Genomic DNA, 210 nt, shown 5'->3' with positions numbered 1-210 from the left:
TCATCAACATGTCAATCTGCCGTCAATCACCAGCTTCCCACGTGTTTTTCTGCTTCGTTAGAACAAACAGTAATTGAAATAAAATTATGATAAAGAATAATTGTAATTTTAAAAGCCGATTCTAAAACCATTTCCGTTTCCTTAACAAGAATGAAGAAATATAACTACATGTCCTATTCTCTATCATAGGTCTTCTGTGTTACCTTGTTT

At 32.4% G+C, this 210-nt stretch overlaps 1 protein-coding gene across 1 annotated transcript in view; it reads left to right on the top strand.

Annotated features, from left to right (window-relative positions):
• The window catches only part of LOC119591302, a 21,918-nt gene that overhangs the window by 13,042 nt on the left and 8,666 nt on the right, over window positions 1-210 (top strand). The window lies entirely within an intron of this gene.

The sequence above is a fragment of the Penaeus monodon genome, chromosome 28 (assembly GCF_015228065.2).
Source record: "Penaeus monodon isolate SGIC_2016 chromosome 28, NSTDA_Pmon_1, whole genome shotgun sequence".
Classification (NCBI taxonomy): domain Eukaryota; kingdom Metazoa; phylum Arthropoda; class Malacostraca; order Decapoda; family Penaeidae; genus Penaeus; species Penaeus monodon.
This window is presented reverse-complemented; position numbering and strand designations above follow the sequence as displayed.